Below are 15,583 nucleotides of genomic sequence, written 5' to 3'. Positions count from 1 at the left end.
GTAAATTGCCAACAGGCCCTCTGGAGAAGTGTACGGTGTGTCCTGAAACAAGTAATAGACACAGCTTAGAGAGCATAGGGCACTTCCACTCATGGGCGTAGAAATTGGGAAAACTAAAAATCAACAAGACACAGGCACCCCAAACTTTACGGCTGCTCTGTTTCCAAGAACCTCCACTTCGGTACACCTTCAATATCCCAGGAAAGAGAAAAATGCATAAAGAAATGGTGGTACTTGGCACAATGGAATATCACTCAGCCATGAAATCAGTGTCATAAGGCTAGTTAGCAGCATGATGAGTGGATTTAGCGACGAAGATTCTAAGTGAAATAAGTCACACAGAAAAAGACACTTATCCTAAGATATCGCTTATAGAGGAAATGTCAAAATCGCTACACTTGAACTGAATTACAAAACAGAACAGAGTCACAACTTTAGAAGACACACTATGGCTGCTTAACGGGAAAGGTGAGGTGCGGTGATGCATAAAACAAGGGTTTGAAATTAGCTCAGAGACTGTGCCATAAGCCAAATATGTAATAGCCAAGGCCTACTCCCTGCTCAGTGAACTGGACTCAACACCCCCTAGTCACCACACAAGAATATATCTGACTAGTAAGATTCTGAAAACCTATGTATCGATATCTCTCTGCAAGTGAATCAAGAGGGTGTAAAGCGGCATAAACACAGCAGGGCAAAGCAGCCAAGCCCCATTCTAAACACAAATTACTTTAAAAAACCCACAAAACAAAGACAGTGAAAGAGAGAGAAATTCTTACAAAATCCGTTCAGGGTCTCTGATGCAACCTGGATTGACCATATCTAGACCCACAGCTGGATGAGATATAAGGCTGGACACTCTTGGAGCTTATAGGATTGGTGAGGTTGGGTGAGCAAACGCAGATACTTTAAAGTAATACCACAGGGTACCCACCCCATGGGTCTCAAATCTCCAGGTACAAGGGCATCTTCCTACATCAAAACATGCATGGGAAACCCAGAAGATGGTATGCCGTGAGATCGGGAAAGGTTTCTAAAACGCACCTCATTTCTCCTCTCCTTGTGCTCGGGTTCGCCATTCCAGCCGCTTGACTAACCATCTCCCTACTTGGAGAATCAGCACCTTTAACCTCCTGTTTCGTACAGGTTGCAATTTGTCCTGAGGATGAACGGGAAGACGGGGAACCAACGAGAGACTAGCCCTAGGTGTTGGGACAGGCACAGGTCACTCCATTTTCCCATCAGGAAGAAGAATGAACCACAGGCTCAGCCTGCCCCCCAGAACCAAAATAGGGCCTGAAGCAATCCTGCACTTTTGCGGCCAGCTCCCAAAACAGCGAGTAGACAAATGGAGCTCAGGGGCACTGCAATTCACAAACGTGCAGAGTTATAAATGATAACTCTCGTCCACAAATATATTGAGAGAAGCCAACGAAGAGGATTTGAAAGCAAGGCAGATTTGCAGGAAACAGATTTCAGGAGGTAGATTCGACTCGCCTTTAAAGCACATGAAAAGCGGCAAAACGTTGACAACGATGCCCTTGGCCAAAAAGGGCGTATGCGTTTTTTCCTGAATATATTCAGGAAAAAACGCATACGCCCTTTTTGGCCAACCAAGCAAGCCGGAAGGGAAATCAGCACTACAAAGAAGTCTCACTTGCCCTCGGTCAAAAGGGCCATGCTGAAAAAAGTGTAAAAACCAGAAAAGCAGGACAGGCCATGGAGACATGGGAGCCTTGCTACGCTGATGGGCGGGATGTAAATTGCCAACAGGCATTCTGGAGAAATGTACGGTGTGTCCTGAAACAAGTAATAAACACAGCTTAGAGAGCATAGGGCACTTCCACTCATGGGCGTATAAATTGGGAAAACTAAAAATCAACAAGACACAGGCACCCCAAACTTTACGGCTGCTCTGTTTCCAAGAACCTCCACTTCGGTACACCTTCAATATCCCAGGAAAGAGAAAAATGCATAAAGAAATGGTGGTACTTGGCACAATGGAATATCACTCAGCCATGAAATCAATGTCATAAGGCTAGTTAGCAGCATGATGAGTGGATTTAGCGACGATGATTCTAAGTGAAATAAGTCACACAGAAAAAGACACTTATCCTAAGATATCGCTTATAGAGGGAATGTCAAAATCACTACGCTTGAACTGAATTACAAAACAGAACAGAGTCATACCTTTAGAAGACACACTATGGCTGCTTAACGGGAAAGGTGAGGTGGGTTGATGCATAAAACAAGGGTTTGAAATTAGCTCAGATACCGTTCCATAAGCCAAATATGTAATAGCCAAGGCCTACTCCCTGCTCAGTGAACTGGACTCAACACCCCCTAGTCACCGCACAACAATATATCTGACTAGTAAGAATCTGAAAACCTATGTATTGATATCTCTCTGCAAGTGAATCAAGAGGGTGAAAAGCGGCATAAACACAGCAGAGAAAAGCAGCCAAGCCCCATTCTAAACAAAAAGTACTTTAAACAACCCACAAAACAAAGACAGTGAAAGTGAGCGAAATTCTTACAAAATCCGTTCAGTGTCTCTGATGCAACCTGGATTGACCATATCTAGACCCACAGCTGGATGAGACATAAGGCTGGACACTCTTGGAGCTGATAGGATTGGTGAGGTTGGGTGAGCAAACGCAGATACTTTAAAGTAACACCCCGGGGTACCCCCCGCATGGGTCTCAAATCTCCAGGTACAAGGGCATCTTCCTACATCAAAACATGCATGGGAAACCCAGAAAATGGTTCACCGTGTGATCGGGAAAGGTTTCTAAAATGCACCTCATTTCTCCTCTCCTTGTGCTCGGGTTCGCCATTCAAGCCGCTTGACTAACCATCTCCGTACTTGGAGAATCAGCACCTTTAACCTCCTGTTTCGTACAGGTTGCAATTTGTCCTGAAGATGAACGGGAAGTGGGGGAACAAACGGGAGACTAGCCCTAGGTGTTGGGACAGGCACAGGTCACTCTATTTTCCAATCAGGAAGAAGAATGAACCACAGGCTCAGCCTGCCCCCTGGAACCAGAATAGGGCCTGAAGCAATCCTGCGCTTTGGCGGCCAGCTCCCAAAAAGCGAGTAGACAAATGGAGCTCAGGGGCACTGCAATTCACAAACGTGCAGAGTTATAAATGATAACTCTCGTCCACAAATATATTGAGGGTAGGCAACGGAGAGGATTTTAAATCAAGGCAGAATTGCAGGAACCATTTTTGGCTGGATTGGAAATAATATTCCTTTACGTGCTAAATGGTATCTAGAGAGTGGGATAGGTTTAATAAATACCCTAACCCTAACGCGTACCCTAACCCTAACCCATACCCTAACCCTAACACGTACCCTAATCCTAACCCATACCCTAAACCTAGCCCTATCCGTAAAACTAACCCTAACCCTAACCCTAACCCTATAACTAACCCGTACCCTAAATCTAACCCTAACCCTACCCCATACACTACGCCATACCCTAATCTTAACCCATACCCTAAACCTAGCCCTAACCCTAAAACTAACCCTAACACTAACCCTAACCCATACCCTATGCCATACCCTCACACATAAACTAACACGTACCCTAAGCCGTACCCTAACCCTAACCCTAACCCTAAACTACCCTTCACTGCTTCTGCCGCCAATAGATTTCCTAAGCATTAGTGTTTTAAGGAACAGGTTAAAAAGTAAATCGTAATGTGATTACTTTGTAATGTGTGTGTTCTATATCGTATCCTAGTGTCTAAAATCTTCTCCATAGCTGGACCTCAAATAATATTCCTTTACGTGCTAAGTGGTATGTAGATAGTGATATAATTTCAATAAATACCCTATCCCTAACGCGTACCCTAACCCTAACACATAATCTAACCCTAACACGTACCCTAATCCTAACCTGTACCCTAAACCTAGCTCTAACCCTAAAACTAACCCTAACCATAACCCTAACCCATACCCTACGCCGTACCCTCACCCATACCCTAACCCGTACCCTAAGCCGTACCCTAACGCTAACCCTATGCCGTACCCTCACCTGTACCCTAACCTGTAACCTAAGCCATACCCTAACACTAAACCTAACCCAAACCCTAACACATACCCTACGCCGTACCCTCACCCGTACCCTAACCCGTACCCTGAGCCGTCCCCTAAACCTAAACCTAACCCTAACACTAACCCTAACCCTAAACCATACCCTACGCTGTAACCTCACCCGTACCCTAACTTGTAACCTATGCCGTACTCTAACCCTAACCCTAACCCTAAGCTACCCTTGACTGCTTCTGCCTCCAATAGATTTCCTAAGCACTAGTGTTTTAAGGAACAGGTTAAAAAGAGAATCCTAATGTGATTTCTTAATAATGTGTGTGTTCCTTATCTTATCCTAGTGTCTAAAATCTTCTCCATGGCTGGACCCCAAATAATATTCCTTTACGTGCTAAGTGGTATCTAGAGAGTGGGATAGGTTTAATAAATACCCTAACCCTAATGCGTACCCTAACCCTAACCCATACCCTAACCCTAACACGTACCCTAATCCTAACCCATGCCCTAAACCGAGCCCTAACCCTAAAACTAACCCTAACCCATACCCTATGCCGTACCCTAACCCGTACCCTAAGCCGTACCCTAACACAAACCCTAACCCTAACCCTAACCCTAAGCTACCCTTAACTGCTTCTGCCTCCAATAGATTTCCTAAGCACTAGTGTTTTAATGAACAGGTTAAAAAGGGAATCCTAATGTGATTTCTTTATAATGTGTGTGTTCTTTATTTTATCCTTGTGTCTAAAATCTTCTCCATGGCTGGACCCCAAATAATATTCCTTTACATGCTAAGTGGCATCTAGAGAGTGGGATAGGTTTAATAAATACCCTAATCCTAACGTGTACCCTAACCCTAACCCATACCCTAACCCGTACCCTAATCCTAACCTGCACCCTAAACCTAGCCCGAACCCTAAAACTAACCCTAATCCTAACCCTAACCCATACCCTAAGCCATACCCTAACCCTTACTCTAAGCCGTACCCTAACCCTAACCCGAACCCAAACCCTTACCCTAACCCTAACCCTAAACCCTAAACCCTAAACCCAACCCTAACCCTAACCCTGACACTCTCCCTAATTAAGGCCGTGACACTGTCTTTAAATAATGTCCTGATGCAGTTCTTACCTGAGTTGCTGATGCTCTCACTAAGACCTTGAAATCTCTATCTGAAAAGCTGACACTGTCTGTAACTAATTTCCTGACTTTTTCTTTAACTAACCTCCTAATTTTGTCCCTAAATAACGCCCTGAAACTGGTCCTAACTATGGCCCTGATGCTGACCCTATCTAAGGCCCTGACGATGTCCCTAATAGACTTAGATGTCCCTCACTGTTGTCCTGATCCTGTCCATTACTAATGCCCTGAATATGTGCCTACGTAAGTCTCTGACCCTGTCCTAAGGCCCTGACCCTGTTCCTAAGTAAGGGCCTTGACGCTGTCTCTACAGAATGCCCTGACACTGCCCCTAAATAATGGCCTGACACTGGTCCCAAGTATGGACCTGATCCTGTCCATAACTAAGGCCCTGAAGTTGTCCCTCATTAAGTCTCTGACACTGCCCTTAATAAGCCCCTGACCATGTCCCTAGCTAATGGCCTAAGCTATAACTTACAAAGTCCCTAACACTATCCCCAAGACGCTGACACCCTCCCTAACTTAGGCTTTGATGCTGTCCCTTAGTGCTTAAGTGGTCACAAAATAACACCCTGATTCTATTACTAAGGCCCTGAATATATCCCTAAGAAAGTCTCTGAAGTGTCCCTAACTAACGGCCTAAACTGTCTCTTACTAAGGCCTTCAAGTTCTCTCTGAGGGCCTGACAACACTGTCCCTAACAAAGGGCCTGTTGCTGGCCCTAACTAACGTCCTGATGCTGAACCTTACTGAGGTTCTGATGCTCTTCCTAACTAAGGCCTTGATGCCGATTCTACCTGAGGCCCTAAAACTGTCTGTGACTAATGGCCTGACTCTTTCCCTAACTAACACCCTAATTTTGTCCCTCATTAATGCCCTGACAATGGTCGACACTACAACCCTGATGCTGGCCCAATCTAAGACCTTGACGATGTCCCTAATAGCCTTAGATGTCCCTCACTGTTGGCCTGACCCTGTCCCTAACCAAGGCCCTGACCCTCTTCCTAAAGCTGTGATGATGTCTCTACCTGAGGCACTGACACTGTCTATAATAATGGCCGACTCTTTCCCTAACACCGTGATGCTGCCCCTAATAGCCTCATGTATCTCTCAATAATGCCCTAATCCTGTCCATAACTAAGGCCCTGAATATGTCCTTAAGTAAGTCTCTGATGCTGTCCTTAACTAAGGCCCTGATACTCTCTATACCTAAGGCACTGACACTATCTATAATAATGGCCTGACTCTTTCCCTAACTAACACCCTGATGCTATCCCTAATTGAGGCCCTGAAGATGTCCCTAATACCTTTAGGTGTTCCTCAGTATCACCCTGATCCTGTCCATAACTAAGGCCCTGAATATGTCCCTAGGTACATCTCTGACACTGTCCCTAACTAAGGCCCTGATGCTGTCTCTACCTCAGAACCTGACATTCTAATGTCCTGACTCTCCCTAACTAACATCCTGACGCTGCCCCTAAGTGAGGCCCTGACACTCTTCTTAACTAAGGACTTGCTACTGTCCCTACCTAAAACCCTGACACTGCCTGTAACTAATGACCTGACTCTTTCCCTAATTAACACCCTAGTTTTGGCCCTAACTAAAGCCCTGACACTGGTTCTAATTATGGCCATGATGCTGGCTCTAAGGCCCTGAAGATATCCCTAAGTAACAGCCTGAATTGTGTCTAACTAAGGCTCTCACGTTATCTCTAACTTAGGCCCTGACGCTGTCCCTTATAGTCTAAGCTGTCATTAAATAATGCCCTGATCCTGTCCATAACTAAGGCTCTGAATATGTCCCTAAGTACATCTCTGATGATGTCCCTAACAGCCTGAACCGTCTCTTCAAGTTATCTCTGAGGATCTGACACTGGCCCTTACTAAGGCCTCACCCCGGGGTTGTCCCAGGCTGCTGGGCAGTTTTCTCTTGTCCTCATCTCTAGCCAGCTGCCTGCCATTGGCCACTCTAAGATTCTGCGATGCAGTGGTCCCACGTGGGATGTGCCTGTGTAGGCTCACCTGCGGGAGGAGAGTCATGGCCACTCCGCCCTCCAGGGGACTGCGGCTCAGGGTAGGAATCGCTCAGCCAGCGTCTGGACACAGGGTTCTGTGTCCTTGTTTGTTGTAAACCCCTTGGAGTTACCTCTAACATTTTTTAAATGGATCTCCCCCTCAGCATATTTATGATTTAAATTATTTACCACATTAAAATTCAGGAATGACATTATTAGAATGAGCAGGAAGACACAGGATGCCCCCCCAATGATCTATTACTGGGAGGATTTAAAATTCTAATGAGAAAACACTCACTCTCCTCATCCTCTTGGGCGTCAGCACAAGGCGGGAATCAGCTGCATTCTTTATTTATCCCTCTGATTTTCCAGAACCTTTCCTTCAAGGAGAAATCTCTGGGCTCTGTGGGAACTGTGAGTGGTGACCATCCGGTAAATCTGAGACTGAAAAGAAAGAGGAAAAGAGATAGAGGAGGAGATGAGAATTGGTGATGGGGAGAAACAGGGGCATCCACGTTCAATCTCAGGCTGAGAGTCTGGGTTAATCTCCAACGAACCTAAGGACCACCAGGAGCTGGTCCCACTGGCCTTGTCACCTGGTATGGGGATTGGGGACAGCCAAACCACCATGGCCACTTTCAGAGAAATAAAGAAGGTGGGAGGGCACCCCTGGGAGCCAGGTTGAAAATGGTCATGCTGTGAAATAATAAGATGCCTTTTTCAGAAAAGTGAAGACGGTTCTCTTGGTTCTCAAAGACTTGCAAATACTGTGTCCTTCTGGAGGCATGCTGAAGGCTTCAGCCTTTGAGGACAGTAATGGGAGAGCATCTGGGCTCAAAACCATCCAGCACTCACTCCTTGAGGGTGCAGAGGATGACCAGTGTCCACCCCTCGGGTGCTGTGGGGCCTGAGATCCCCTGATCACCGAGGACGGGAAGGGCCGCACAGACACTCCACTGGACCACCGGGGGCTTGGCTGGTGGGCTACAGTCCTTTATCAGATACATGGTTTGCAAACATCTTGTGCCATTTTGGATGGTGGATTATCTTATTCCTTGCTCCTTTTATACACAACTGTTTTTCATTTTGAGGAAGTCCAATTCATCTATCTTGTCTTTTGTTGCTTGTGCTTTTGGTAGCAGATCTAAGAAATCATGACCAAATCCAAGGTCATGAAGATTTACTCTCATGTTTTCTTCTACGAGTTTTATAATTTTGGTTCTTGCATCTAGGCCTTTGGTCCATTTTGCATTGATTTTTGTATATGGCGTGAGGGGAGGTAAGGGTCCAAGTTTATTCTTCTGCATGTGGGTATCCAGTCGTTCCAGAACCTGTGCTAACTGTTTGGGAGAAAATACGTGCAAATGATGCGACCAACAAGGGCCTAATTCTAAAATATACAAACAGCTCATACAACTCAAAAAAGAAAAAAGAATCAAAAAATAGGCAGAGGGTCTAAATAGACATTTCTGCAAAGACATACAGATGGCCAATAGGCACATGAAAAGATGCTCCACATCGCTAATTATTAGAGAATGCAAATCAAAACTACAGTGAGTTATCACTTCATAGTGGTCAGAATGGCCATCATTAAAATGTCTAGAAATAAATGCTGGAGGGGGTGTGGAGAAAAGGGAACCCTCCTACACTACTGGTGGGAATGTAAATTGATGCAGCCACTATGGAAAACAGTACGGAGGTTCCTCAAAAACTAAAAATAGAATTACCATATGAACCAGCAATCCCACTCCTGGGCACATATCCAGACAAAACTATAATTTGAAAAGATACATGCACCCCAGCATTCACAGCAGCACTATTCACAATAGCCAAGACATGGAAGCAACCTGAATGTCCCTCAACAGATGAATGGATATAGAAGATGTGATACATATATACAATGGAATATTACTCAGCCATAAAACAGAATGAAATAATGCCATCTGCAGCTACATGGATGGACCTAGAGATTATCATACAAAGTGAAGTAAGTCAGACAGAGAACGACAAATACCATATGATATCACTTATATGTGGGTTATAAAATGAGACCCAAATGAACCTATCTACAGAACAAAAACAGACTCTCAAATATAGAAAACAGACTTGTGGTTGTCAAGGGGAAGACAGGCGAGAGAGATGGATTGGGAGTTTGGGATTAGTAGATGCAAATTATTATATATAGGATGGATAAACAAGGTCTTACTGTACAGCACAGGGAACTATATTCAATACCCTGTAATAAACCATAATGGAAAAGAATACGAAAAATATGTATATATGTATGTATGTATATATGAATCACTTTGCTGTACAGTAGAAATTAACACAACATTGTAGGTCAACTATACTTCAGTATCAATTAGTTTGAAGGCACTTTTATAAATTAGGCCTTATTTCTCTTGTCCTTTCATCCTGGGACAAATGTATAACAGAAACTAACCTGGATTACTCCGGGATGAACTCATATCACACAGAACTTTAATTGTTGAACAAACCATGAATACCAGTTACACCATGGGATGTCCTGATCCAATATGAAGTTTGTATACCTTGTATCAAGCCTGCAGATTCCACTAAATTTGGAAATTCAAACTGAAATGAAGCCACCTATCCCATGACTTCTCCACAACTAGTTATACAACATCAATTGGAAACCATATACAATCAAATGAATGCAGACAGAAACAACTATAGCCTTCCTTTTTTTTCCTTTTAGATAAAGACGGTATTTAAGGTGATGTCTTGGGCCGTTTCAGGGTGTTACTCAATTTCCTGGGTATCTGCCATGCACACAGGAAGTACACGTTAGTTAACTTGTTTGTGCAACTATATGAAGGTAGTTAATACCACAGAACTGTATACGTAAAGTGAATTAAATGCTAAAGTCATGTTTTGTATTTTTAATGACAAAGAAAAAAAAAGTGTAGCGCTGATATTTGTTACAAAAATGAACATTAAAAATATTCTTAGTGAAAAAGCCATACAGAAAAGGCCACCTAGATCCCATATTCATCTTGCCTGCTTCAAATCCATCAAGGTTGTCCAAATGAGGGGGAAACTCAGTAATGGTTCCAGAAAAAGAAAACTGGATCAGGATGGAAAAAGACATTTTCATACAGTTGGGACAGCAGGTGAAAGTTGAAGTGGGGCTGAGTATTAAATTATAGTGTGGACACCAGGATTTCCTCATTTAGGGGTTATGTGCTGGTTCCTTGGGCAAAACACACTGAGCATTTTGTGTGAAGTGGCAAATGTGAGTACTTTTTGCCATTATTGCAACTTTTCTGTACATTTTAAATTACTGGAAAGTAAATTACTTTTCTAGACAACCATGTCAGTATCATGCCAGAAAATCAGATAAGACAGACATCAAATTTTGTTATAGGGGCCAAGACTCACCCAGACCAAGTTCAACCAAAGGTGTGATACTTATTTCCCTTGTAGGAGTCCGCATGGTATTAAGAGGCACTGTGGGAAGAGTATATTAGTAGCTACCATGTCTTGGGTCCTGTGGATTACCTGGGGTGCAGTAGAAACTGATATTTTAGTATTGCAATTTTTCACATTACTTCAAAAAATATGTTAAAAAATAAATTCAGTAAAGTTGCAAAATATGGAATCAATATACACAAATCAGTTTTGTTTCTATACACTAATAATGAACCACCAGCAAGAAAACAATCCCATTTACAATTCCATCAAAAAGAACAAACTATTTAGCAATAAATTTAAGCAAGGACATGAAAGACGTATACTCAGAAAACTATAAAGCATTGATAAAGAAACTGAAGACACAATAGAAGACAATATTCCATGCTCATGCATCAGAAAAATTACTATTATTAAAATGTTTATTCTACCCAAAGCCATCAACAAACAGTGTCAGGAAAACTAGACACCAGACTCCAACGAACGACACTGGTCACCATCTACACTGCACATAAAACTAACTAAAAGCGCACAGTATTCCACATTAAACCCTTTCTCTCCTGAGGCCCCTGAAGATGCACCCCACCCACCCAGCAGTCAGCTGCACAGGAAGATTCTCCACACTTGCTCATTTTTTCCTCTTGTGGAGTCTCCTCACCAGTGGTTCCTGAGAAAACCCAGCTGCTGTCAGTGTGGACAATGCCTCATGGTCCAGAAACCTAAGCCCTGACAGGAGACAAAGCTCCTGTCTGCTTGTCACAGAGCAAAGTCTGTGGGCAGGGTGCACCTGTGCCCCCAGGGTCAGACAGGTGGGTTCGGCGCCCCCTGTGGGACGTCAGAGAAGTGCCGGGAGCGCCGCACTCACAAACCCAGAGGCCTCATCAGGAAGGCAGTTCTGCTGTATATACTAAAGTTTGGAAATCCAAACTGAAATGGAGCCAAGTATCTCACTGTATCTTCTCAAAAGATGGTTAAGGAGCAATTCATTACAAACCATATGTAATGAAATGAATGTAGACACAAACTTTACAACTTAAACCAAAATTCACTCAAAATTGCCCATAGACAAATTTAAATTACCAAAGTATAAAAATCCTAGAAAAAGAAAAGATAATCTACATGATTTTGGATCTGGTGACCTTATTCAGAAAACCGGAAGACAAACCACAAACTGCAAGAAACTATTTCCAAAACACATATCTGATAAAGGATTTGTACTCAAATTATGCCAACAACGCCATTAAAATTTGGTAAAGATTGAAACACACGCCTGGCCCAAGAAGATAAACAGGCAGTAAATAAGCATACAAGAATATACTCAAGACGCTGGTGGAATGCATGCACAACCAACTTCGGAAGACAGTTTGGCAGTTTTTTCCAAATCTAAAAAGTCTCACCTTAGGATCCAAGAAGTGTACCTCTTGTATTTAGACAACTGCTTTGAAAAACTGTGTTCAAACCGAAACTAGCATCAAGTAATGCACAGCAGCTCTATTCATAATGGCTAAAAACTTAAAGATATCAATATGTCCTTCTGTAGATGAATTCATAAGCAAATTAGGGCACATACATGTCAAGGGGAGAAGAATACACCACCCCAAAATATGCCCATTTGACAAAAGGATTATTTTGCACTGATTAAGAAACAGCAGACTCAAGAGAATCTTTCAAAACCAAGTAGAAAATGCCCTATTAGGAGGTAAATTTATATTTATTAAGGATATCTCCATTTGTAAGGGTATGTCCCTCCCTGGACCAGGAATTGAATGATGACTAAGTATCAAGAAAAGCTTGTTGGGACTTCCCTGCTGGTCCAGTGGTTAACACTCCATGCTCCCAATGCAGGGGATCAGGGTTCAAGCCCTGGTCAGGGAACTAGATCCCGCAAGCTGCAATTAAGAGCCCACATGCCGCAACTAAAGATTCCACAGGCCGCAACTGAGACCCAGCACAGCCAAATAAATAAATGTTTTTAAAAAAAAAAAAAAAAACCTTGTCAACGAAATAGGCCTGGATGTAAATCTGTGTAACAACCATACCCTTGTTTACTGTGCTTTGCCTAATAACCTCCCTTCAATGGCTTCCTCCATTCCCTAATATCTATCTTTTGTTCTCAGTGGAAGATAGCATTTAAGGTAACGGCTTGGGCCATTTCAGGGAGTGACTCAGTTTTCCTGGGTATCTTTCAAGTATACAGGAGGTATGCATGGTATATATTAAACTTCTGATTGTTTTCTCTAGTTTTTCTCTTTTTCATTACAAGGGAGATCTCAATAAAGAACATAGAAGGGTAGAGGGAAAATTATTTTTCCTCTAATATACATGCAATGCAATAGTATTCAGAGATATAAAGGAATGGACCATCAACCCGTGCAAAAAAAAAAAAAAGATACATCTAACACTTACATTGCTAAGTGAAAGAATCCAGTCTGAAGTGCTACACACTGTATGGCCTCATTTATATGACATTCTAGAAAAGGCAAAATTGACATGGCAAACAGCGTATGGAATATGTGGTTGAAATAGTCCACATGATACTTTAGTGGTGAATACCTGTCACTATGCATTTGTCTACACCCACAGATTTTAACAACCCAACAAGTAAATTACAATCTATTCAAACTTAGCTACTTAGGATATGGGAGTGTCAAAGACTGGAATACAGAATGTAACAAAGAATCTAACTGATTCAGAAATGTATGAAAAAACTCACTGTTGGTAGTGGGACAAATGGGCTGACCTAAGTTAACTTTGGAAATATACAGAACCGGTAGGCCAAAGACAAAATGTACCATACATACACAGTGGACTCTATGTTCTTTCCATGAGGGGTAGTAGCTAATAGTACTGAAACTACTATATCAGTAATTGAATGGAACAAGCACTGAATTTAATAAATGACAAATGGTGGAAGCCAGGTTTCCTACCACTGGAGTGGGATGTTACAGTCAAACAAAGGGAGAAGGTTACAATATCCATGTCATAACAGATCCGGTTGGAGATACCAGTATAAACTATCTTTAGCCTACACATAGTTCCACATGGAAATCTTTATAATTATGTGTATATGCATAGGCTGGGATACATGCATATATTTCCACGCACTGTCAGCTGAGCATATTTAGCTCCCACATGTAAGTTTTTAATACCATTCTCTAATAAACGGAACAAGGGCTCTTTGAAGAAAGGGCTGATGCTAGGACTGAGACAGTAAATATATGAAGCAGGATAATATTAAAATATCAGAAAGTAAAGAAGTACCCAAAATTTTAAAAACCCACAAAAGAAAAATTATGTAAAATGAAAACAGGAGCAAATGCAAAAATCTCTCAACAGCCAAAGCAAGAATTAACTAAGCAGTCTAATAATGTAGTGCTGGATTATAACCAAAAGTTTATAATAATTATTCACGTGTCCAAACTGGTAAAAATAAATTACATAGTTTTTGATGAATGGTGTTAAATAGAAATCTCCTATGCAGAAAGCTTCTAAACAATTTATATAGCCACTCAGCTGTCCATCAAGGGTGTGAAGCTAACCCCTCTGTCCTCAAGTGTGGGTTCTGCATTATGACTTCCTCCTAAATAAGACACACAGGATGGACATGGGAAAATATTAACTTCACTGTGGGAACACTTGACAAACACTACCTCAGCTAGGTGACCAAAGTTGAGAATATAAGTGAGAAGTTCCCTTGAGAGCCTGTCCTCTTGATATACAGTGAAGAGGAAGCACTTCACCTCTGTGATCTGCTTTTTCAAAGCCAAGTCTAACCACGACAAAAACACCAAGCAAATCCCAGTGCCCGGCAGTCTATAAAATACCTGACCAGTCCTCCTCCACACTGTCAAGGTCATGGAAACAAGGAGAGTCTGAGCAACTGTCAAAGCCCAGAAGAGACTAAACAGACATGATGACCCCATGGCCTTTGAGATCCTGGAACAAGGAAAGGTATAACAAAGGGAACATGAATAGGGACTTCGGTTAATAATAGAGTATCAATATTTGTTCATTATTTGTCATGATTCTGTAGAAAATTAGACAGGAAAAATTAAATGTCAAATAAGAGAAACCTACTGTAACAAACTGGAAATCCAGAAGAAACGGGTGATTTCTTTGTAAAAACTCATTACCAAAATGAACACTAAATTAAGGAAAATACAAAAAGACCAATTAATCACTGAGGAACCTCTTCCCCATACTGGTTATCCTATCACTGTTCCAGGGTTTCCCTCTCCCGGGACAGGGAAGGAACAGGGACAGAGCTGTTTGGCAGCTCCACTAATATCTGGTCCCACCCAGAATCTTCATCTCCCCCAGCCATGCCTACCCAGTGAGGACACCTGAGGAAGGATCAGGGATTATTGATTCAGATGTATCAACTACAATTTTTTCTTTTCCCAGCGACTGGACACACTTACTGAAGTAAAATAAATTAGTATTTACTTACTGTCCTCCCAAGACTGCAAGAAGTTCTTTCACTTACTGACAAGTCAGGATCGTTGGTGGTGGTAAACTCAAGTCTCTTTCCTTGGGCATCAGGTCCTCACATCTCAGAGGCTGGCCCAAAACAGCCCATGTGCCCTCAGAAGACACACAGACCTCATTCCTGCCCCTGAGAGGTGGGAGCCCTTGAGTTATGCCATCTCCCTGGCCATATTAATTGCCCATCCCTGAAAAACAATACTGCTCATTTTCTAGTATCTTCTCTCTCATTTACTAAGTGAAGAAACCAAATGCTAGGGTGGTAAGGAAACTCTTGTGCAATGAAGTAATGGGAGGCTCAAGAATTATTCCATGCCATGGAACCCATAATTGGCAGGCTTTCCAGAGGCCACATGGATGCATATGGCTCTCCAAGACAATGCAGCCTCAGTGTGAACCTCCCATTGGGAGGTCCAGGTGCTCCCATATCTTTGATTCTTAATGAATATGAATGTC

The sequence above is a fragment of the Eubalaena glacialis genome, chromosome 5 (assembly GCF_028564815.1).
Source record: "Eubalaena glacialis isolate mEubGla1 chromosome 5, mEubGla1.1.hap2.+ XY, whole genome shotgun sequence".
NCBI lineage: Eukaryota > Metazoa > Chordata > Mammalia > Artiodactyla > Balaenidae > Eubalaena > Eubalaena glacialis.
The sequence above is the reverse complement of the archived record's forward strand: the minus strand, read 5'-3'. Positions refer to the sequence as shown.